General features: G+C 37.6%; 1 protein-coding gene across 14 annotated transcripts in view; it reads left to right on the top strand.

Annotated features, from left to right (window-relative positions):
• The window catches only part of WDFY3 (WD repeat and FYVE domain containing 3), a 263,597-nt gene that overhangs the window by 22,738 nt on the left and 216,739 nt on the right, over window positions 1–24,120 (top strand). For 10 of the 14 annotated variants that reach the window (XM_054687824.1, XM_054687825.1, XM_054687823.1 and 7 more), the window contains one exon: window positions 8,322–8,415. The exons of 1 other annotated variant lie outside the window; for it this stretch is intronic. The gene's annotated coding sequence lies outside the window, so the exon portion shown is untranslated. Of the gene's footprint in view, window positions 1–1,428; window positions 1,495–4,076; window positions 4,281–8,321; window positions 8,416–24,120 lie in introns of those variants that run through there. 3 more of the 14 variants (XM_054687826.1, XM_054687822.1, XM_054687827.1) reach the window with 2 other exon arrangements.

The following is a 24,120-nucleotide window of genomic DNA, read 5'->3' as shown; positions in this document are numbered from 1 at the left end:
GAATTATAGGGATCAGTGTAAATTCATTATTTTTGAAATCAGTGTATCTGTATATATTCATGTGTTTCTACATGTATCTATTTCCTAATAGCTCTTTCCAACAAGAAGGACTAAGAAACAGAGCATTAACACACCAAACTCCTAAATCTTGTTGTATAATATTATTTTCAAAACAGAAGAACAAGAATTCTTAAGAGAAATGAGTGAACCCAGGCTTAGGCAGGGAACATATGGGGTGAGCCTTTTTTCCTACGAGGTAAACCTTTTTTTATGCTAGAAAATAAAGTTTTTTTTTTTTTTAATGGGAGCATGTTACAAGAAGCCTGTTGAGGTTCCCATTGGCCAGAATTGGGGTGATTTGATCATCATAAAATAGAGTAATGAATTATAAACCATTAAAAGTAGGAATTGATTATAGTGATAATAAATTAAAAAAATAAATGAATAAATACAGAAGAAAGGTCTCTTGCTTACAGTAGAATTCTGATTTCTGGAGTTGGAAAATCATTTTACAGCCATCATAGAAAAGATTAGATTGGATAAGAATCCTAACAAAAGGCCTCCCTGGTGGCACAGAGGTTAAAGTCTTAGCCCTATCAAGCTATTACCAGCCACTGCAGCATGAGTTCGATCCCAGCCAGCAGACCTCTCCTGTCTTACCCGTGGCTCCCCTTAACAGTGTATTTCAGGAGATCCACCTATTCTGCTCTCAATTCTGTCTCTGGTGAATCTTCACCACTAACCCCGCTCCACGCCTCTGACCTACACCCAGTTCTTGAATACATAAATAAATAAATCTTTTTTTAAAAAAGGCCTAACAAAATTGAAGGGAAATGTTGATGAAGAACAGGGTATTTCCATGGCCCTAAACTCCACAGATGACAGAGTATTTGCAAGTTACAACATAGGGACGATGATGTTAATGAAATCCATCAACAACACAGGGCTGACTCCAGATGTGTCACCCTGAGGCTGCACATGTCATCATCTGCGTAGAAAACAGTTCTAGACTGCATAGCTTGAATCTAGCCTCGAGGAAGCATCAGACAATCCCAAGTGAGGAAGGTTCTACTTAGTAAAAAGGGGAGGGGACAGCATGCCTCAGAAATGCCAACAGCATTAAAAGACAGAGGCTGTGGAAATGTTGTAAATTAAAGGAGGCTTAAGAGAGAGAAAACTTAAGAGAGAGAACCATAATACTTGACTCTAGACTGGGTGAAGGGGAAAAATATAAAAGCTATTATTGGACCAATTGAAAAAATTGGAATACAGATGATAAGGTAAGTAGAAATATTATAGCAGTGCCCACACTACTGAAGATAACTAACTGTACAGTAATTATAAAAGAGACTGTTTCTATTGGGAAGTGTACATTGAAGCAAAGGAGGAAATGACATGATATATATAGTTTATCTCCATTTGGTTTAGAAAAGAAGTCTGAGTGTGTCTGTTGAATGGAAGGAGAGGAAGTACAAGAGAAACATGAGCACAGAGGTAAAAACAAGGAGAGTAACATGAACTTAATAATTGGTGACTTTTGGCTTAAGGATGATTTCTGTATTCTTGCATTTGCAACTTATTTTGTAGTTTGAAATAATAACCAAACAAAGTATTTAAAACATTTTAAAATATCTGCCCTTTATTTTTAGACTTTCCTTATTTATAAACAGCTTGGTTCTTAGCTTGGAACCAGTTTAGAAGAAACATTTTGATAATATTTTCCTGTGTTTAGTGTTGTGCCTTTGCAAACCAACCATTATTGAATATGACACTAATTAGTAGAAAATAAATAAATGACCCTATCGATGGCCAGAGTCTAAAATCTAATTTTGGAGGGAATTACTGTAATGATTACTTTAAGTTTATAGAAATATTAGCTGCACTGTCCTCTGAAATCTGAATTGTTCTTATCACTTATGTATAGAAATAAATTGATTACATCAATAATCTAGCTGTTAGCATGTGATTATTTAGATTATCTTTTTATGTAACTTCAGATTCTTATATTTTGTCCTAAGAGTAATCATTTGGTTGTCCAATAAGAGTTTATTGAATGCCAACCATGTACCAGACCCTTTCTAGGTATTGAACATGTCAAGGCGGACTGACTGAAATACACTGCTGAGGGGAGCAATGGGCGGGTCAGGAGAGGTCTGCCTTGCCATGTAGGTTTCTCCCTGGCCGGCTGGGGATCAAACTCATGCTACAGAGGCTGTGGATTGCTTCATAGAGCGGTGCTTAACCTCTTGTGCCACCAGGTAGTAACTTTTTTTTTTTTTTTTTTTTTAAATTTTCTAGAGGCATGTCTTTTTTTTTTTTATTTTTTATTTATTTGTTTGTTTTTGTTTGGTTTGTACATGCACTGGGTACAATCAGAAGCGCGGGAGGGTGAGAGAATTCACCAGAACCAGAGCGGGGAGCAGAGCAGGCAGAAGGACCGAAGTACACTGCTGAGGGGAGCAGCGGGCGGCAGGAGAGGTCTGCGCGCCATGTGGGACCCTCCTCCGGTGGCCGGGGAGCAGCTGGGGATCGAACCGCTGCGCCGCAGAGGTCGCCGGCAGCTTCGCAACCCAGCGCTCAACCGCTGCGCCACCGGGGAGGCCCCAGGTAGTAACTTTTGACAAAAAAATCAGGGAAGTCAGTTAAGGATCTTGAGGGCAGAATTGCTACTTTTAGAGTGGATGGGTAAGAGTCCAGGAGACATTTGAGCAAAGATCTGAAAACAGGGAGTGAGGCATACAGAGACAATCCTCTCTTGAGAAAGCATCAAAGCAGAGAGAGGAGCAAGTGTAAAGGTGCTGAGGTAGGAGCATGCCTGTCCTGTATAACGAATTCCAAGGAGGTCAATAGCAATGAGGTCAGAGGTAATGGGAGCCAAATTATATGCAGGTTCTTTTTTTTCTTTTATACTCTTTTAAGGATTTTAGCTTTTACTCTGAGGGAAGAAGCGATGGGGTGATCTGGGGCTCAGAAGTTAGGTTTTATGATTTATATAGGATTATCAGAATCACTCTGACTGCTCTGACAAGAAAAGACTGAAATAAAGCAAAGGTAGAAGTTGGGAGGCCAATTACTAAACTATGGGGAAAAATCCAAGTGAGAGATAATTGTTACTATTCTAATCTGAAGAAAGTGTTATATGGGTGGTGAGATTCTGGATATATTTCCTGATGGGTTAGAGAGAGAGAGAGGGAGGGGGGAAGGGAGAAGGGAACCTGAAATTTAGTCGTTATTATGGAGAGAGAGAAAGAGAGAGAGAGAGAGAGAGAGAGAGAGAGAGAGAGAGAGAGAGAGAGAGAGAGAATTGAACTGTAGTTGTTAGTATGGAGAGTAGAAAAAGCAAAGGAGACAGGAGGAGTGGCCAGTGAATAGGATGAAACCAGGAGAATCAGTTTTGCAGGAGAGTCTGTTCTGGAAGCCAGATAAAGTGTATCATGGGTGAGTCATGCCAAGTGCAGCAGACAGATTAGCAAAGATGAGAACTTACTGGTTTTTGGATTTAACAATATGTAGGTAATTGGTCATCTCTAAGATTCAGTGGTGTTTTGGGGATCAAAAATCTAATTGTAGTATGTTCAATTTGATGGACAGAATGTTTGGAGACAGAGTCTCTTGTGACCTATGCTTGTCGAAAAGGAAATCAGAGAAATAGACCATTACCTATAGGCTGAGTGGGGCCAACAGTTATAATCACCATATACCATGGATGGATGGATGGACATATAGATAGATAGATGGATAGATGTATGTGTATATAGACATATGCATATATAAATTGGCTTATTGGAAACAGGAATTTAGAAAATTGGTAATGTAGGAAAGAGAAGTAAGACTTACTAGGGTAATGTCCTTGAATAGGAATTAGGTTATAACAACTAGTATTAAAAGTATAGGAGTTAACTTTTTTTTTTTTTTAATAGAGGCATGTTTTTATTTATTTATTTTATTTGTTCGTTTTTGTTTATACATGCACTGGGTACAGTTAGAAGCGCAGGAGGGTGAGAGAATTCACCAGAGCCTGAGCGGGGAGCAGAACAGGCAGAAGGACCGAAGTACACTGCTGAGGGGAGCAGCGGGCGGCAGGAGAGGTCTGCGCGCCATGTGGGACCCTCCTCCAGTGGCCGGGGAGCAGCCGGGGATCGAACTGGTGCCGCAGAGGCCGCGGGCAGCTTCAAAACCCAGCGCTCAACCGCTGCGCCACCGGGGAGGCCCCAGTATAGGAGTTAACTTTTAATATGGTCCCCAGAAAGCTCAAGCACAGTAAAAGGTTATAGATTCAGGTAAGTGAGTAAGTGCACTTCTGAAAGTTCTGATCTTCTTGGTAATAGGAATCAAGTGCATATGGAGTGATTCAGATTTTATATAGTCTTTGAATTTTTTCTTGCATTACTGTTTGTTACTCTATTATGTCATCTGCCAGGAGTCCTGAGAAGTCATAGGATATATGTAGTCTTACTTGTCAATTTATTTTCAAATAGTCACCTTTTTGTTACTCTTTAGTCTGTCTAATTTATATTAGTCTCTTGGGAAGAGATTTCTAAAAATCTTTTGGGGCTCTCTGGAACTTTTGTTTCCTCACTGAGCTTTCAGCTAAAGTGTGTGATTCAGAAGTTTTTAGAATTTACCCAGTACAAATTCTGTGTTAGTTATTAGAAGACCAACTTAATGACATAGTTAGGACAAGGAGGCACAGCTGATTGTCCAACCAGTCTGGAGTAGAGATCTCTGTGTTCTATTTTATATAACTTAATTTTGAAGTCCAATTTTCATATGTGCATATGCACTCAGACTTATTCTTTGACAACATAACTGACTTATTCTATGTTTGAGGCAACTAATGCATAAAATTAAAAGAAATGTAAAATATCAGGGGCAAAATGAGACCACTGTCCAAACTTTGCTGTAATTATGATCTGTGTAAAACTGATACCTGAAATTATATTAGTATATTATAGTGGGAATGCATTAACATCATATCAAAGCACTTCCCCTTGGCTGAATTTATACTAAAATAAAAGAATATAAAACAATCTATTATGTAATACTTCAGCCATTTGTAGATTGCTTTAGTATACAAAAATGGTTTGAGAAGAACTCTAACTTGGTCTTTCCAGTTCTGTCTGCTATTTCTGCATCTGCCTTTTTTCTCAACATTTGCCTGTAGCTAGTCATTCGGAATTGGTAAAACCAAGTAATCAGCATCATACACACATGCACTCACACACATGTGTACACACACACTTCTTGAAACAGTAAGTAAAGGACAAACAACTTAGCAGGAAGGGAGCAAAAGATATTAAAAGGCATTTCATAAAAGAGGAAACATGCGTAGCCAATAAAACTGAATAAGTACTCAGAATCATTAGTTAACAATAATTAGAATATTAAGACCACAATTAGATTCCTCTTACACACTCAAATTAAGAACTTGGGATTGCTGGATGTTGGAGACAGTGTGGCTCACTATGAATTACCAGTGGCTAGAGAGATTGCAATTGTCTCTTTTTTTTAAAAGATTTATTTTTTCGTGCATACAAGAATTGGGGAACAGAGGTACGGGAGGGTGAGAGGATTCACCAGAGACAGAGTAGGGAGCAGAACAGGCAGACTGACTGAAACACACTGCTGATAGGAGCAGTGGGCAGGAGAGATGGAGAGTCTGCCCCGCCATGTGGGTTGCTCCCTGGCCTGCTGGGAATTGACTCATGCTGCAGAGGCTGTGGATTGCTTCATAGTGGGGTGCTTAACCCCTTGTACCACTAGGGAGGCCCTGAGATTGGATACGATATGTCTATAAAATGCAGAATTACTCCAGTGAAAATGAACTACAACTATATATAACAATGTAGATGAAACTTGAAACTAAATATTGAATGAAAAAAATCAAACCTTAGAAGACAGGAACTGTTTTTTATCATTTTTACATATTTTAAGAATAAGCCAAAATAAACACTGTGATGGTGAGGGTTATGTATATATATATGATGTTCTTTTTAAGAAGCAAAGGAATCATAAACACAAAATATAAGGACAGCAATTACAGGGGATGAGAGGTGGGACAATAGAACATTATCAATAATTTATGTTACTTAGTTTCTAGAGTTGGGTAACAGGTAACAAATACTTAGATGTTCATTTTGTTACTTTGCTTTGAATTAAAAGTTTGTTGCCAATATAACTACTGTATGTAATAATATGTTAAAAAGTAATACATTCATATTTTAAAATCACAATTTAAGAGGCATGCTATCACTTCTGCCTACTCCCTCCCTGCCACTTGAATTCCTAACATCAGGACACTGGGTATTTCACAAGAGTTATTTTGTTTTAAAGTCTTCTATCTGATTAACCCTATGTTTGCCATCTTATAAGTTACTCAGGAAAAAAACTAAAAATGTTGTATAAAATAACTGAATCAATGATATGGGAAGATAATTTTAAGTTTTTTTTTTTAGGAACCATCTAGATGTAGATTTTTTTTTAATGTTCATAATTTTTTAATTTTATATATTTTTTACATCATTTTTCATTTTTGTACAATGTATGCATTTTCATCCTGGTTGTAGTCCCTATAAAATTCCCACCACCCTTGTTTTGTTCCTACTCCATTGTGTCTCCCCCCCCAACCCCCTAGTATGTCTCTGGTTTATAGATGCCTGTTGATTTTGATTTTTACTTTATTATAGATTTTTCTGATCCCTTATTTGGGTCCTCTATATTCCTGCTATAAGTGAGACCATCCAGTATTTTTCATTTTCTTCCTGGCTTATTTCACTGAGCATGATAAGATGTAGATTTATTTTTTAAAGTCTTATTTATTTATGCATACAGGGGCTGGGGTATAAGCCAGAGGTGTCAGGGGTGAGAGGATTCACCAGAGACAGAATGGGGAACAGAACAGGCAGATGGACTGAAATACACTGCTGAGGGGAGCAGTATGCAAGACAGGAGAGGTCTGCTGCACCATGTGGGTTGCTCCCTGGCCAGGGATCTAACTTGTGCTGCAGTGGCTGCAGATAGCTTCAGAGGTTGTGTCTTAACCCCTGGCGTCACCGGGGAGGCCCAAGATGTAGATTTTTATTTTTAAAGATTTATTTATTTTTATACAAGAGCTGGGGTACAGGCCAGAGGTGTGAGGGGTGAGAGGATTCACCAGAGAGCGGGAACAGAACAGGCAGATTGACCAGAGTACACTGCTGAGGGGAGCAGCGGGCGAGTCAGGAGAGGTCTGCTGCACCATGTGGGTTGCTCTCAGGCCGGCCCGGTATCGAACTCGTGCTGCAGTGGCTGCAAATAGCTTCATAGGTTGTGTCTTAACCCCTTGTGCCACCAGGGAGGCCCCCAAGATGTTGATTTTTAAAAAATATTTTTCTTTCTACTTTTAGCAGAGTTCTTGTAAAATATGTGAGATAGTAAAACTATGTTGTTGCATAGATCTTCACAATAATCAACTGCATTGAAAGATAATATTGTTGATCATTGTTTGAACTAATATAATCAAAGAGAAAAATTATTAACAAAAATTATTAACAAATATATGACAATAATAAATAGTTGATCAGAAAAATGGATTGTTGCAAGATCAAGCTATTCTTGGGCATTGTGTTTTAGAGTTAGGAGGCCCTTACAAATTAGTTCACTTCCTCATTTTTGAATAAGGGAGCTTTAGGAGTGAAGAAGTAATCAGATCATAGAACTTGTTGGGAACAGAGTTAAGACAGATTAAGACCTAAACCTTATGACTCATACACTATCACATTTAAATATTGAATGGTTATTAAGAGAAATGTTTGATTATCCTATATAAGATATAATACTTAACTTGATATTGGGTTATAGCCATGAGTGAAGAAGCAGTGTTTCCATATTTTAATTTAGAGCAAATCAGTTAACCTCTCTACTACATTTATCTTTAGGTGCTTGATAAATATAGCTCAAGAATAACATGAAATTTTTTCTCTTGGTCTTCAAAAGGAGACTGTGTGATGTATGATGTACAAATGAATGCTAAACTGGAAATGGGAAGAAATAGTTTCTGAACTTGCTGCCTCTTCCACGAAAGAACAGTGTTATCATTGGTTCTTTGTGTAACTTCCCTGGGCCTCAGTTTCCTTACCAACAAAATGAAGACACTGATTCCGATGGTTTTCCAGAGGCCAGCTTTAAATTACCCTCTGTTCTTCATGGATTTTTATCTATCTAAAATTAAGTGTGATATGTTCAGTTATTAAAACATTCGCAGCATATGAGATAGAATTATTAGGAAATGAGTTACTCATTATGCTAAAGTAGACTTTTTTTTTTTCTTTCTTTCATCACAGGTATAATACTTCTCCATATCTGCTTCAGGAAGAAAGTGCCTGCCATTTCTGTTGTTCCTACAAAGGTTCATGCCAGCCCAGAACAGAGAATCAGGTCAGTTTTAGAATTGTTTTGTCTATTGAACAAGGATCTGGGAAAAGAAAATCATGGTGGTCTTTGCTGCATCACGCATTGTAGCTAGACCACTGAACTGTCAGTCAAAAGTCTAAAGTTGTGCCAGCCTCCTTTCCTGAATGACTTGTAGTTTTATTCTGTACAAATGAAAGGATATATTAATTTATTTTCAATTTAATTCCTGGCTCAGTGCATCATTTCCTTTATTGTAAATTCCTCTATAGAATAAAATCGTGTTTTTCCTGGAAAAAATCCAGTTATCAGCAGACTTTGAAGTTGTAGTCTAAGTCATTAGTTTGAATTATGGACTATGTTGTGTGGCGCTTAGGAGTACTATCACTACCTAGTACTATCACTATTAGTTTATGTTTTACTTTGCTTTGTTGTTACTGAAAAGTTATTTTTACATGACGTTATTAGTACTTCAATAATGTTCTTAAGCTTTAGAGAGTGTACCTTTTTCACCATGTTAGGTCTCTGTTGATTATAAGTGACTAGATTCAAATGAGCTTAAGCAGAAAAGGAAAGTTATCAGACTTTTGGGTTTATTCCCAGGGACACCAAGGGACTGAGGGACAGAAATGCAGAAAATCTGGGAACCAAACAAGGTCAGGTTTCCCTCAGGCTCTCAGCTGAGTTCCTCTCCTTTGCTTGTCTGTCTCTCTTCAGAAACTGGCTTTCTTTGTTTGCATTCTTTGTGATGGAAGCATGGTTACCACCACCTCTCATGCTTTGTATCTTAGATTTCAGACTCCAAAAATAAAGGCTAAATCTTAAGTGCCCAAACCCAGATTTCTCAGAACAAGACTGAATCTTCAGCCAGTACCCTTGGAAAAGTGTAGGCAGAGTCATTTTACAACTTTGCAGAGGTGATCTTGGCATTCTTGCTTCAAAGCCTCTTCTCTGAAACAGATCTTACTATTTCCTACTAAGATATGGATGACTAATAGTAGACAATTACTCTGTGTATTTGTATTTTAATCAAGATCAAATGTTAAGCGAAAGCTTTATTTCCCAAGCTGTGTAGAAGTGGAATCTTATGTGCTAGTATATAAAAATGAATAACATAGATACAAGAAAAGTTAGGAATTGAAAGATGCTATTTTAGGGTCCAGGGAGTAGAAGAAAATGAGAAATCATGTTTGTGTAGTGAGAGGAAGAGAGCAGATAATCATATATATTTCTATTATAGCAGTGTTACAAAGAACAAATATAGCAAGTAAAAGAAAGAATTTTCTATTTGACTTTTTTTTTTTTAATTTGTCAGTTGTTTGCATGTCTCTGAACTCAAGATTACATTTTTACTCTTCCATATGTGTATATGCGTCACTCAGTCTATTTGACTTTTGAAAATAAGATGTGAAGGTAGGGAAAAGTACCATTTGGTTTACTTTAAGTTAAACTGTGATTTTGGATAAATCAGTTATTTTCTGTGCACCTCCATTTTATTCAAATTCTGGCCACTTATCAGCTTAACTTATGGACATTAACTTCTTTATCTTAAAAATGGAATTGATGAAAATGGTACCTCATAGGGTTGTTGTGAGGAATTAATGTATGGTAAGTGTTCAAAACAGCTTCTGGCACAGCAGCAGCAATTTTGAAGTGAGTGGATTAGATTATATAATTGTAGGAGTCCTAGCTAGCTAAAAAAAAGCATAGTAAAATTTTCAGTATGAGCTAATGTCTTTTGTCATAATAAGACACTGGGAAACATGGGTATCTAGTTGAGTCCTGCATTGAAGCTGCTCCGTATACTGCCAATAAAAGTTATTTTGAATTAAATATTTGTTCTATTGCTTCATGCATTAAGTTATTAGGGCTGCCATATCAAATTACCATGGCTTACATGACCAGTAATTTCTTGTCTGAGACTAGAAGTCAGAAATTTAAGACATTAGCCAGGTTGATTCCTTCTGAGGTTCTGCGAAGGAAGGATCTGTTCCAGGCCTCTTTTTTTGGCTTGTAGGTACCCATCTTTTCTTTATGTCTTTTCTCATTGTCTTTCCTATATGCTGCTCTGTGCATATATGCTATGTCTGTGTCCTATTTCACCTTCTTTTAAAGATCCCTGTCATATTGGGTCAGACCCACCCCAGTAAACACAATTTAACTTGTTTGCTTCTGCTAAGAGACCTCTCCAAACAATGTCACATTCTGAGATAATAACTGGATGGTTAGGATTTCAACATGTCAGTCTTGAGAGGGACACAATTCAACTCAACACAACATGACAAATTACCCTACAACTTAGTGTAGCTACTTAAAACAATGAACATTATCTCACAGTTTTTGTGAGTCAAGAATCTGAATGTAGTTTAGCCGGGCCCTCTGGCTCAGGGTTTCTCACAAACCCTGTATTCCACTTGTCTGCAAGGGTTGCTGTCTGAATTCTTAAGGTCCTGAGGAAAAATCTGCTTCCAGCTCACTCAGGTACTTGTCAGAATTTTTAGTGCCTCAGTGGTTGTTGGGCCAAAGGCCATATTTTCTCGTGTTGGCTGTTTACTAATAGACTGTCTGAATTCCTTGTCTTCTGAACCTTTGGTTTCAAAATGTAATCTCAGAATTGGCATCCCTTTATTTTTTTCTTTATTAGGTTCATTTGGACTGAGTCACTTGGTCCAGTCCACACGCAAGGAGAAAGGATCACTCAGGGTGTGTATACTAGGCATGGGGTCATTGGTAGCCATCTTTGGCACTCCCTGCTGTAGTATATGAGAATGGGGAAAGAAGAAAATACGCTAAGAGGAAAAATACATAATTTAAAATATCTGAATAATACAATTTTTTATAATATATAAAATATATTTAGATATCTTTGTTTTAAATTTTAAACAAATTTACCACCCTTGTGCTCTATAGTTTTGTAAATCAGAAAATACCCCACCCATAAAAAAGGGAGAAATGTAACATTTGTCTCTGGTTCCTTTTTTTTTTTTTAAAAATGCAAAGTGAAGTTATTCTATTTAATTAAATTAATTATTGTCTGGTCTTATCTAGAATTCTTAAAGTGCTACCAGACTTTTCACTTTGCTGAGTTATTAACCTGCTATTTCTCATAAAACAGTCGAAGATAGAACCTTATTTCCTTAAAAATTTAAGAGTAAGAGGTCATGGCTTATTTAGATTGCTCTGATTTCATCAAATTTGCTATGGTTACTTTCTACATCTGAGTTGTTATAAAGTGTTAGAAATTATCAGGATTTGTGAGAATATTTAATATTCCAGCCTGGTTAGAGGAATTGCCCAATTACGGTTATTTTTACAGAATGTAGTAGCATAATCGTACATACTATGTTCACCAGTTAGCAATTCTCAATATTTACATTGATGGAGAAATAATTGGGAAGTATTTTTATGAATTCATTGTTATAATCTCTATTTGGGAAGGCATGGTAGTGTTTCTAGAAATGAATTTTATCTATTTGGCATTAACTACATCTGAGTTAATATAAGGACTATAGGGGCACATGGAGTAATATATCTTAAGTGAATTTAGTCTAAGAAAATCTGAAATTGAATTCATTAAAAAAGATTATTTTAAATGACTCCATTAAAATAGATTGAGCATAATCTAAAAAGTTTGATTTCATTTAATCACAATTATTTGTGAATTAATGTAAATATATATAATATTTAATAGACACCGAGCACTTCGTTATTAGAAATGATGGAACTTATTTTTAGTTCTCATTAGGTTGGAAGTTTAAGTCATTTCGTACTATACAGAGGTTAAATAGTATGGATTCAGTAGGAGTTCTATGTAACACTCTTTTTCACTTGCTAGCAGAATGTAGTTTAACAGAAATCATACAGAATTTTTAATTTAACACTTTTTTTAATATACAGAGAATGGGCATTCTTATAATTGAAGAAATGATAATTTTTTTTTTAGAAAAAGCTATTTTGTGTTGATTGTTTATATGACAAAGAAGTAGTTTTAAATTTAAGTTTTAGGATCCGGTCTTACTAGGATACTGAGCTAAGAGTTTTGTTAATTATTTACCTTGTTTTCACTTCTGGCAATAGATCTCTTTATGACTACATTTGGGGCTTTAAACTCTATAAGGAAATTAGTATTGTATGTTTTATGGTTTAGAAAACTTACCAGGAATGAAAGTCTGTGTAGGATGTATTCTTTCTAAAAATGTATGTTTAGAAAGTCTAAAAAGTTAGAGGAAATAATTTCAGTACAGTATAAAAGTGCAAATATATTTAATGTGAAGCCTAAATTATAAAGCTTACAAAGTTTTTATAATCAGAAAAAAATAAACTGAAATGTAAAATAATATTTGTAATTAGAGGTTTAGGATATTAAAATAATCCAATTTTCCTTTATTTCAAGAAATGATACTTAAAGTTGGGGACTTAGAAATGTAAATTATTTTAATTGTGCTTAATCCCCTGGTTGTGAAATGTTTTTTTTTCTTTTTTTATTGTATGCTCTTGGTTTATTGACTAGAACTTGAGGTTTTTATGTTTATGTTATTGAGTTGATTTTTTGATTCTGAGTATCCTTTATTCGACTCATATTTTAAGGACAAATTATGCATCAGTCTTTATGGAGCTTATCGTAAAAACGTCTTTATTGAAAGCAGATATAAGCATGAAAAACTGCAGTTTAATAAGTGTTTTGGTTAAGGTTCCAAATTTAGTCATATTTCCCAGTTTAAATCATGGTGTCATTGCTTAGGGCTTTTTGCCCTAGAACCAATTTCTTAACTTTTCTTGTTATTTTCTCATTTGCATGCTGTTTTATCATTTATTTACTCATTTTGAGCTTTCCTGTAAGAATTAGATGTCCTTTATCTCTCCAAATAACTTCCACCTTCTTTCGTTCCCTACCTTGTTTCCACATGATTTTTGACCTCTCACTGGACTCTTGGTCCTACTGCATGTTTTGTAGGATGCAAATTTTGTATCATGTGTTCATGATGCAAGAATTGTTTTTTTTCTTATGATTTCTCTAGCTTTTCTTAACTATATAATTGCCTATAAAAAAGTGTTTCATAATGCCCTATAGAAATGAATTTTTGTAGCCAATTCTGAGTCAGTCATGGTTCAGAATTCAAACTTTTTCAGATCAGGGTTAAGATTTGGTTTATTTTAAAAAATCTTTTAAAATTAAAAAGATATATCAAAGATTTTTATCTTCCTCCAACATCAATAGATTGTTCTGATACTTTGCTGTATCTGAGAGGGCATTCAAGAGTTAGAGTTTTCTTTTGTGACTAGGGATTGTTAAGGGAAAGCTATTACAATATTTTGTCAGAATACTTCTCAATGTTTTGTTGTAGAGACCCTATTATAAGAGATCATAAGTTTTTTATGTGGGCTAATCTTTTATTCTCCCCCTTTTTGGGAATCACACATTTTTATGTTTTTCCTTTCCTTTGCCTGCTAAAGAATGGGCTCTGTTCAGAGAATTCAGTTTTAAAATGTCACAGATATATGAAATCCACCCACTTCCTCTGAATAAGTTAATAATAATAAAAATAATATTAATAGCAATGAATATTTGTTTGCTGCCTAGATTTTTGCATAAATTACAGCATTTTTTCTTCATAACAACCCTATGAGGTTGACTCTGTAATAGAGTCAATACTAATTTTATACTATTGGAGCAGAACTTTGTCCAAGGTCACCATATTAGGACATGGCACAGCCAGGACTAGCATATGGCTCCAGGACCAAGACATTTAACTGCTCTGCTGTCCTGCCTCTTTATTTTATATGAAGAAAGAAAGACATATTTTTTAAAATTTATTTATTTTATACAAGAACCAGGGTACAGGCCAGATGTGTGGGAGGGTGAGAGGATTCACCAGAGAAAGAGCGGGGAACAGAACAGGCAGACTGACGAAATACACTGCTGAGTGGAGCAGTGGGTGTGACCTGAGAGGTCTGTCATGCCATGTGGGACCCTCGCCGGCCCGCCGGGAGCGAACTGCCGCTGCAGGCTGTGGACAATTTCATAGCGCTGCGCTCAACCGCCTGTGCCACCAGGGGAGGCCCAAGGAAGATATATTTTCCCTGAAAGAATGGGAAGCATTCCTCCTATATCAGAATTTATATTTGAGGAGAGAAGTCTGTGAATGTTCATTATATTTAACATGGGCTTCAAATATTTTATTCTGTTACATAGAAAAGTAACAAAACATGAACTAACGAAAAAAAAAAAAAAGCATTTGGAGCAGAATGATTTGTTCTAGTGTCTCTGTTGACCTGTGTAAGGTTACAACGCTATTTTGGGGAAGAAGAGTCTATTGATTGGTAACTGAATCCCAGGCATTACTATGTTCTAATCATATTTTTTATATTTAGTATGCTAATTTAACTCACTTGTTTCCTTTGAAAGTTCTGTACCTAGGCTTATGTAAAATGGGTATGAATGTGGACATATATTTTAGAAATATGAGTTCATCCTGAAGCCTCCAATTTTTTCTTTTTCTGTAGTGAGAACATGGGTTCTTAACAATACCAGTAGTTTAACTCGTTTGTTCTAAATAAGTAATCTCTAAAATAGTTTAAAAATTGTTTTACCTATACCTCTACAAAAACCAAACAGCCTGCCCTTGTAGACAACTAACTTCATTGGTTTCTTGTCTGTCTCTGATTTTTTTTTTTTGGTAATGATAAGCAGATAGATGCATGTTTTCTCATTTTCTAACACAAAGAGCAACATTCTGTGCATCCATGAACATTTTAGCACTTGGCCATTTTCACTGAAAAATATACCTGGGAAATCACTCAATACGTCATAGAGATTATCATCACCTTCTGTGTGTGTATATGCCATTTTATTTGTCCTGGCTTCTATGTTTGACTATCCACGTGGTTTTCTAGTGTTTTACAGTTATGGAGTATTAGAATGAGTAGCTGTATGCATCTGTCTTTTTATGCTATTGGAAGTGTATCTTCTGGAAGGAAATTACCTTGTCAAGGGGTAAAGGGATGTGTAGCTTTGGTAGATGTTACCAAATTCCTTTCCATAGTGGTTGTACTGTTTTGCATTCTTACCAGCGATGTGTAGAGTGCTTGTTTACACACAGCCTTCCCAAAAGAGATTGTATTGTCAAACTTTTGAGTTTTTGCCAGTCTGAAGGGCAAAGAAATCTGAAGTGCGGTTTTAATGTGCTTTTTTCTTATGAATTAAGTTTATATCTTTCAGCTCTATAAGAACAATTATAATTTTTCTCTAGGGCTTTTTCATGTTTTTTCTTTGGGTTACTAAGGTGTTTATATGTTAAGAATATTAGCTCTGTGTCAGTAGTATATATTTGTAAATATTTTCTCCCTTTGTTCTCATTTGACTTTTAAATATGCTTGTGGTGGTTTTTTAACATTCAAATACTTAATTTATTTTTATGTGCTCAGGTTTATTAATGATTTTCATTACAGCCCTGGCAGTTTGAGTTACAGTTAGAAGACATGAATTTGAAATTAATATGATATTTTTAAATGAAGAAATGAGATAGTTATCTACCAGAGAAATAGAAATTCTCTGTGTTCTGTTTATCACTGACCTGCAGTCTTAGTTTTTAAAGCCTGAATCATAATTGCTACTTTATACATAAAATATATCTATGAATATATTTTACTTTCAGCTTTTTATTAGAGAAAATTTCAAATATCCATGAACTTAATACTTATACCTATTTCCTACCTTCAGTAATTATCAGTTCTTTGACAACTCCTGTGCCAAATGACCTGGATTTCTTTGGGTTTCAGTTATTCTGCATTATCTTTGTGAAGAAGACTTGAGCAAGCAGAATAGCCATGGCCAACTGGCCTCTTAGGCTCTCTGGCCTCTTTTCAGTGATCTTAGCAGCCATACCTGGCCTCTTTCAGGTTTCAGTAACTCTCCACAAACTGGAAGTTTAGGGGGGTGAAAGGGTGGGAAAGATAAGAAGTCAGAGAGTAGTAATGCTATCATGGACCAGTGAAATAACTTAAAAGGTCTGACTGATGAATGGATTAAAAGTTATACCTATTATTCAGGTCACAATCGGTATTGTTTACTGTATGTATGCATATATTTTTAAAAAGATTTATTTATTTATGCATACAAGAGCTGCGGTACAGGCCAGAGATGTGGGGGGGTGAGAGGATTCCCCAGAGACAGAGTGGCGAACAGAACAGGCAGACTGACTGAAATACACTGCTGAGGGGAGCAGCAGGTGACACAGGAGGGCTGTTCCCTGGTCGATGGGGGTTCACACTCGTGCTTCAGAGGCTGCAAATTGCTTCATAGTGCAGTGCTTAACCCCTTGTGCCACCAGGGAGGCCCTCTAAATTTCAAATTTATAGTGAACACTGTTGGAGTTAGTATACAAAGAAAATTAATGCTAAAACAAGCAAATCTGGGGTTACTTTCCTTGGAAATTGGAGAGAAGATCACGAGGACAAAAAAAAAAATGAAATTTGCTTGTACTTACAGAAATATTGAAAAGAATGAGAAAGATCAGTCAGTTATTTATATAACCTAAAAAGTGATCTTTTATTTGGTTGAGCCCTGGGCTGAGAAGCTGCCCGCAGCCTCTGCAACACTGGTTCACTCCCTGGCCACCAGCGAGGGTCCCACATGGTACGCAGACCTTTCCTGCTGGGCCTGCTGCTCCCCTCATCAGTGTATTTCGTTGGTCTGCCTGTTTTGTTCCCCGCTTGGCTCTGGTGAATTCTCTCACCCTCCCGCGTTTCTGACTGTACCCAGTTCTTGTATAAATAAATAAATTAATTAAAAAAAAATTCTTAAAAAAATTTTTTTGTGTGTACTCAGGTTCATCATCATTGTTCATTTTTAAACAATGTTTGCTTCCCCCCACCCCCTCAAGTGTAGTCCCCATAGAATTTCCTTCACCAGTGCACCTGTACACCATCTAAAAAGTGATCTTTTAATTTCACACTGTCACTTTCGTTTTAGTTCCAGAAATAATCTACTTAATAGAACTTTTCAGGTATTTCATAAAATATAATATTGGCATTTTGTGAGGAAAATTTTCAATAAGGAGCGAATAATGAAATTTTTTATTTGTTAAGCCATATTTTAATGACTGTTTTTTAGACTTTCTTTTTATGTTACAAATATTAGAATTGGGACCTCCCTGGTGGTGCAGGCGGTTGAGTGCTGCACTGTGAAGCTGTCCACAGCCTCTGCAGTGTGGGTTCTATCCTGGCTGGCCGGTGAGAATCCCACATGGCGCAGCAGACCTCTCCTGTCTCGCCCGCTGCTCCCCTCAGCAGTGTATTTTGTCAGTCTGCCTGTTCTGTTCCCTGCTCTGTCTCTGGTGAATCCTCTCACCCTCCCACGCATCTGGCCTGTACCCCGGTTCTTGTATAAAAAAGATAAATCTTTAAAAAAAAAAACAAACAAACAAATATCAGACTTACTTTTGTGTCCTGCACAACTAAAGCAAAGTTTAGAAAACTAGAACATCAGTTGTCATTTTTTTCCTCAGTTATATTTTCATTTAATGTGCCCCTTTTCCCTTTTATTTCCCCTAGAATTTTACCTGTAGTCCTTAAATAAACTATTTGAGATTTAAAATTATGAAGTACAAATATTTTCTTTTTTTTTTTTTTTTTTTTTTTAAGAGGCACGTATTTTATTCATTTATTTATTTATGTCAGAAGCACGGGAGGGTGAGAGAATTCACCAGAGCCAGAGCGGGGAGCAGAGCAGGCAGACTGAAGTACACTGCTGAGGGGAGCAGCAGGCGGCAGGAGAGGTCTGCGCGCCATGTGGGACCCTCCTCCGGTGGCCGGGGAGCAGCTGGGGATCGAACTGGTGCCGCAGAGGCCGTGGGCAGCTTCGCAACCCAGCGCTCAACCGCTGCGCCACCGGGGAGGCCCAAGTACAAATATTTTCTAGCAAAAACACTGAATTATAAATAAAAGACAAAAGCCTTTAAGAGAGAACAATTTAACCATTTTATTATTTTTTAAAGATTTATTTTTATTTATTTATACAAGCACTGGGTACAGTCAGAAGCGTGGGAGAGTGAGAGAATTCACCAGAGCCAGAGCAGGGAGTAGAGCAGGCCGACTAAAGTACGCTGCTGAGGGGAGCAGCGGGCGGCAGGAGAGGTCTGCGCTCCACTTGGGACCCTCCTCTGATGGCCGGGGAACAGTCTGGGATTGAACCAGCGCTCCATAGGCTGTGGGCAGCTTTGCAAGCCAGCGCTCAACCGCTGCGCCACTGGGGAGGCCCACAATTTAACCATTTTAAAGCTTGTTATAAGTTAGCTAATTCTGTCCTAAGAATTAATACATGAAATAGATGCTTTTACTCGCTGAATTATTCGCTTTCACATATTTCTGTTAAGTAACCCAATTGTTAGAAAGTTATGTAAATGGCCAGTCTTATTTTGTTTGTATCCCCATGCACTTAATCTACCTCTTACTATTTTGAAAGAATTTCAGACATCATCTATTCAGTAAGTATTTTATTAGAGATGTGTGTGCATAGAAACTGACTGCTAGTAACATGGTAAATCCAATTGGTAAACATTTTTGAAAATCTGTTATGGTCTGGATCCAGTGGTCTCAGTGCTAGAAGGAAGAAAATATGTAAGACTTGATCTCTGTGCTAAAAAAAGCTAACATTGTAACTTAGAGCCAGTTTTTATGTTGAAAATTTATGGGCCGGGGCCTCCCGGGTGGCACAGCGGTTGAGCGCTGGGTTGCAAAGCTGCCTGCCACCTTTACAGTGCCGGTTCGATCCCAGGCTGTTCCCCGGCCACAGGAGGAAGGTCCCACATGGCGTGCAGACCTCTCCTGCCGCCCGCTGCTCCCCTCAGCAGTGTACTTTGGTCCTTCTGCCTGCTCTGCTCCCTGCTCTGGTGAATTCTCTCGCCCTCCCGCGCTTCTGACTGTACCCAGTGCTTGTATAAATAAATAAATAAATCTTTAATAAATAAAATAAAATAAAATAAAATACTTAAAAAAAAGAAAAGAAAATTTATGGGCGGACCTCCCTGGTGACCCAGCGGGTTGAACGCAGAGCTGTGAAGCCGTCAGCAGTCTCTGCAGTGCCAGTTCGATTCCTGGCCGGCTGGGGAGAAACCCACATGGCGCGGCAGACCTCTTTTGCCTCGACCTTTGCTCCCCTCAGCAGTGTCTTCAATCTATCTGCCTGTTCTGTTCACTGCTCTGTCTCTGGTGAATCTGTGAATCTTCTCACCCTCCCGTACATCTGGTCTTGTATAGATGAATAAATCTTTAAAAAAAAAAAAAAGAAAGATTTATGGGCACTGAAGTTTGAATCATTCTTAGAAGAACAAAATAGAACACTTGAGTAAAGTTATGGACAGTGAGTTGTATTCTGACATACCTGATGCACATACTCAATGTTAGATAATACAGTATCCTCTTAGTCCTTTTATCTGAAAAATGGAAAACAGATTTATCCTTGATATCACCAGTGAGAAATACTGGAAATAAACAAAGTTGGGCACATCAATTGTAAATGACTGTTAGGATTTTAGTAAATGAATTAAAATGATACAAAATCACTTATTCCTTCATCTTTTTTTTTTTTTTTTTTTAAAGATTTATTTATTTATTTATACAAGCACTGGGTATAGTCAGAAGAGCCGGTGGGTGAGAGAATTCACCAGACTCAGAGCGGAGACCAGAGCAGGCAGACTGATGAAATACACTGCTGAGGGGAGCAGTGGGCAGCAGGAGAGGTCTGCGAACCATGTGGGACCCTCGCCGGGCGGCCGGGGATAGAACCAGCACTGCAGAGTCTGCGGGCAGCTTCGCAACCCAGCGCTCAACCGCTGTGCCACCAGGGAGGCTCATATTCCTTCATCTTAATGACTTTATAGCTCCATTTTTTTTAGGGCCATTAATTTGAAAATTCATTTCCATTTTCACAATTTTAAAATTCATTTCCATTTTTACAAGATTAATTTTTTAATTTAGAAGTTCTGCAATGTGCACCAATTAAGATTTTTCATGTATTCTAAATATTTTTATATTACTGTGATTTTCCTTTTATGGAGTTTAGAGATACTGATGACACTTAATTTCAAAGACATCCACAAAGTCCTGTCTTTATACCTTACTAATATCTGTTGACTTCACTTTTCATATTCTACTTTTTTTTTTTTTAAATTCTCAATGTCTCCCTGTTGCCTTAGATGAAACTCACAGTATGGCATTTAACATCTACCTTTATCCAAGTATGCTTTTATCTCCTTTTCCTCCATGTCATCTACTGTGTTTTCCTCATTCCTGAAATGATTTTTCATCTTTCTTCCCCTTCTTTTGAAATCTGATGTTGTGTCCTATGTATTCAGGTAGAATCTTGTTTTTACCTGTTCAGAACACTTTTTTTTTTGAAAGATTTATTTATTTATGCATACAAGAACTGGGGTACAGGCCAGAGGTGTGAGGGGTCAGAGGATTCACCAGAGAAAGTGGGGAACAGAACAGGCAGATTGACCAAAGGACACTGCTGAGGGGAGCAGCAGGCAAGTGAGGAGAGGTCTGCTGCGCCATGTGGGTTGCTCCCTGGCTGGCTGGGAGTTGAACTTGTGCCACAGAGGCTACGGACAGCTTCATAGGTTGTATCTTAATCTCTTGCGCCAACAGGGAGGCCCCAGAACACTTTTTTTTTTTTTTTTTTTTTAAATCAATGGGACTCGTGTGGAGACCCGCTATTTATTTATTTATTTTTATTTATTTGTGGGACCCTCGCCGGCGGCCGGGGAACAAACCGGCGTCGCAGAGGCTGCGGCCAGCCTCACAGCCCAACGCTCAACCGCTGCGCCACCAGGGGAGGCCCCCCAGAACACTTTTAATGTCTTGCCATACTACATTTTTTTCCACTCTGTCTATGGGGCTGACTGGGATATAATATGCAAAATTCTCGTATTTACTAAGGGAGTGAAAATGTATTAGTTAACTATTATGATGATGTAAATTATCCCAAACCTTAGGAGCTTAAAAAAATAAGCATTTATTATCTCACAGTTTCTCCTGGGCAGCACTCAGAACTTGTTTAGCTGAGGTTCTGGCTTTGAATCTCTCAAGGTGTTGACCCTGGACCCTCTGAGGACCTCACTAGGCCTGGAGGATTCCTCCAGAGTGGCTCACACACCTGGTTGTGGACATCAGGCCCAGTTTCTTGCTGGCTGTCAGCAGGAAACATTGATTTCCATTAACATAGACCCCTTCGCCATATAGCTCATGACTTGGAATTTGGCTTTCTTCAGAGCCGCCAGAACAAGAGATCCAAGAAAGAACAAGGAGAAAGCCACTGTACCTTTTATGATAAGATCACATACAGTCACTGTTGCCATGTCCTTAGGAGCACACTGCTAAATATAACTCACAATTAGAGTGTAATTAGACTCTACCTTTGTAGAAAGGAGTATCATAGAATGTGTGAATATATTTTACAACCATCACATAATGGATTATCCTTTTATATTCTCCCTTGGAACTAACCATTTTTAATGCATTTGTCCATATGGAAATACGTGTTGAAACTTTTTTTAAAAAATTTACTTGTTTTTGATGATATCTAATAGCAAGTAATTGTAAAATATAATCACTTACATAAAATGATATAATTCTGTAAATATTCATAAATTTTTTACAGATTATCTGAATATAACACAACTGCTTGAGGCTCATTGTAAGTCTTTACAAATCAAATATATCTATCTGTGAGCTGTATTTATATACTTTGATGAGAGAAAAATCAGTATTTTAAACTTGTTACTGAAAGCATTTTTAATTAACTGTATAGAAATTAAAGTTTCTGGGCCTCCCCGGTGGCGCAGCGGTTGAGTGCTGGGTTGTGAAGCTGCCTGCGACCTCTGCAGCGCCAGTTCGATCCCCAGCTGCTCCCCGGCCACCGGAGGAGGGTCCCACATGGTGCGCAGACCTCTCCTGCCGCCCGCTGCTCCCCTCAGCAGTGTACTTTGGTCCTTCTGCCTGCTCTGCTCCCCACTCTGGCTCTGGTGAATTCTCTCACCCTCCCGCGCTTCTAACTGTACCCAGTGCTTGTATGAATAAATAAATAAATCTTTAAAAAAAAAAAAAGAAATTAAAGTTTCTTGTATTCTAATATTCATAACTTCTTTATTCAAGGAAAAAATGCATTCCTGGTACATGCCTCACACTTTCAGGTGCTGCTGCATAATAATTAATGAACAGCACAGACATATTCTTGTCCTCTTACAGTTCATGATCTCGTGGAAAGCTAGATAATAAACAGCTATTTATTAGTAGTGGAAAGTGCTATGGGTGCAAGAAATGAACAAGATGAAGTGATAGAGAATTATGAAAAGATACAAAAAGGCTTGTTTGGGGAGGTGACCTTGAAACTGAGCACTGAATGTTCTGTCTCTGCCAGGAGCTTACAGGAAGAGGGAATGTCCTGCAGAGCGAGCAGTTGGTATAATGAGCAGTTGATAACATGCCTAGAGATGTCCAGGGAAGAGTGGAATGAAGTTTGAGAGGTAGAAAGGGATCATATTATCTAGATTTTAAGAGGTCATGATGAGTGTGAGTTTTATTCAACACTTTGAAAACTTTTAAGAATTTTTTTTCTATCTTGGTTTTTTTCTTTTTTTATTTGAAGGATTTTGATGTTTTATGTTATGATTTGTGCTAAGTAAAAAAAAAAAAAAAAAAAAAAGCCCCTGGTGGCACAGCGGTTGAGCGCTGGGTTGCAAGGCTGCCTGCAGCCTCTGCAGTGCCAGTTCGATCCCTGGGCACCAATGAGGGTCCCACCAAAAAAAAAAAAAGGAAGAAAAGTGACTTTGCAGAAGAGAAAATATGCAAGAGAGAAAGTAGGAAAATAGTTAAGAAGGCTGTGATAGTGCCAGGGAAATGATGCTGGCAGCTTGATCCAGAGTGATAGGAGAGAAGAGGATGGATTTGATGTCTGGTTTGTAGGTCCAATCAGTGGGACTTAACATGAAGTGAGAGGACATAAGTTAAGGCTAATCCCCAAATTTTTGACTTGAGCAGAAAGGTTAATGGTAAATCTTTAAGTGAGATTGGATGTCAGTGAGGAAGAAATCAAAAGTTTATTTTTGATATTGTTAATTTGTGATGTCTGCAAGTCATCCAATGGACCTGTCCCATGGCAGGCAGTTGTGCAGTCCTGGAGCTCAGAGATATACAGGCAGTGTTTATATTTAAAGTGTGGATGGAAGAGATCCTTCCTAGGGAAGAAATGCCCTTGGAATTTCAGATTTTAGAATTTGCATTTATGGACAACATTCTTGCTTACTTTATAAAAAATGAAAGACAAAAACTAGAACACAGGAAGTTTGGTTTATTTTTATGTAATACATAATAAAAACATGTATGCTTATTTGTTATTTACTTTTTTTTTTAAATTTTGTAGCAGTATGGCATTTGAGAAGGAATTTAAATCTCCACCTGGCCACTTGCTGAATGAATAATTAAGCCACTTACCAGCTTGGAATTTGTTTCTCTGAGCCTCAGTTTGCTCATCTGCTACAGGGAATAAAAGCAGAGTTGTTTTGATGATTGGGTGAACTAACTTATCTGAAGTGTCTGATAATCAGTAAACACTAAATATTTTATTTCCCCTTTTATTGCTTTTTATTTGTGTACCTCTGTGAGCAGGAGAGCCCCCTTGAAATAGGGCCTCCCTTGTGGCGCAGTGGTTGAGCACTGGGTTGCGAAGCTGCC

The sequence above is a fragment of the Talpa occidentalis genome, unplaced genomic scaffold (genome assembly GCF_014898055.3).
Source record: "Talpa occidentalis isolate TD23 unplaced genomic scaffold, MPIMG_talOcc4v2.1 talOcc4.6, whole genome shotgun sequence".
NCBI classification, from domain to species: domain Eukaryota; kingdom Metazoa; phylum Chordata; class Mammalia; order Eulipotyphla; family Talpidae; genus Talpa; species Talpa occidentalis.
Note: the sequence above shows the minus strand (reverse complement) of the source record. Positions and strands in the feature narration are given on the sequence as shown.